Raw genomic sequence first — 699 nt, forward strand, 5'->3', positions numbered from 1 at the left:
GTATATTTGTATGTTCACAGCCAGCTTTTCCACGGGAATTTTTTTTTTTCAAGCGGGAATGTCCCCCTTGAAGACTTTTATTTTACCGTGTAACACATTTCATACTGATTGTCTACAAAATTCTACCTCGTAAAAATATTTAACGTCATCAAATTTTTAGGAAATCTTAAAACTGAAATAATTATTTCAAGTAAAAAACACAAATTATTAAATAATATTTTTTTTTTTTATTGTTATAAATTAAGTCTTAATTATATTTACACAAGTTTTCTTACTTCTCTAGTAAAAGGTACATATTCTACAATACGATCATGAATTAATAAACAGTAAGCAGTTACACCTGCAAGCGATTCTGAAGCTTCAATTTCCAATTGAACATCCACTGCTGAGGCTGTAGCTGAATCGTTCTGTTTTGAAGTGTCGATAACTATTAATTGGTGCGTTTGCTAGAAAAGTAGATGGACTCAATATCGGGTTACGAATACTTTTTTCATAGTACGATTCTTGAAACGATGTATACATATTATATAATAAAGTAAAATTATTTTTAGAAAAATCTAAATTCAAATTATCGTATGGCTAAGCTATCGAGTTTAGAAATACTTTAACGTTTGTTAGATTACAATGGTCAAATATACTACATCTTTCGCTAACAAATTTTTACGTCCTTTTGTAAACCATTATGATAAATCGTGTTTT

Source organism: Acyrthosiphon pisum, chromosome A2 (assembly GCF_005508785.2).
Source record: "Acyrthosiphon pisum isolate AL4f chromosome A2, pea_aphid_22Mar2018_4r6ur, whole genome shotgun sequence".
NCBI classification, from domain to species: domain Eukaryota; kingdom Metazoa; phylum Arthropoda; class Insecta; order Hemiptera; family Aphididae; genus Acyrthosiphon; species Acyrthosiphon pisum.